The sequence below is a fragment of the Ornithodoros turicata genome, chromosome 7 (genome assembly GCF_037126465.1).
Source record: "Ornithodoros turicata isolate Travis chromosome 7, ASM3712646v1, whole genome shotgun sequence".
Lineage (NCBI taxonomy): Eukaryota > Metazoa > Arthropoda > Arachnida > Ixodida > Argasidae > Ornithodoros > Ornithodoros turicata.
In genome coordinates this window covers 34,390,065-34,390,599 of record NC_088207.1, presented here as the reverse complement: position 1 = coordinate 34,390,599, position 535 = coordinate 34,390,065, and positions in this window count along the sequence as shown.

Below are 535 nucleotides of genomic sequence, written 5' to 3'. Positions count from 1 at the left end.
CTTCCACCATGTCCCAAAACGGAAGAAAGGCGAGTGACCTTTCCTTGGAACACATTGAGACGCTGCCTCTACCACAACATTCCAAACGCGAACTCGTCCGTCCCTCGTAATCATATCTGCGAAGCGTGACGTATCAGCACGCCCACTTTTTTTTTATCTCCCCTGTATCTGCCATGGACTGCTTCAATTTCGCCCACCGCGGGAACTCCCAGGCGCTCCCAGGCGCTCTTTGCACATGGGGTCACGTGGCCGTGAGGGCGCAAGAAGCGGCAGTGAGCCGAGCCCTTTTACAATCGAGGTCAGTGGCCGAGCCCTTGGTAGCCACCTATCGGCAGGCCCGTCGTCATGACCCGGTTTCAGTCGCCGTTCAGCAGCACACCATTCGTTCTAGCTCACCATACATAGAGTACCACACGACCACATCGTGTGCACGCATGCGCACGTCACTAGGGATGCGAGTTGTGATTACAGTTCGCATTCAGAGATGGCGCCGCGCCTACCTCTGTCAAATGTTTTGGAATAAGAATGCTTCCTC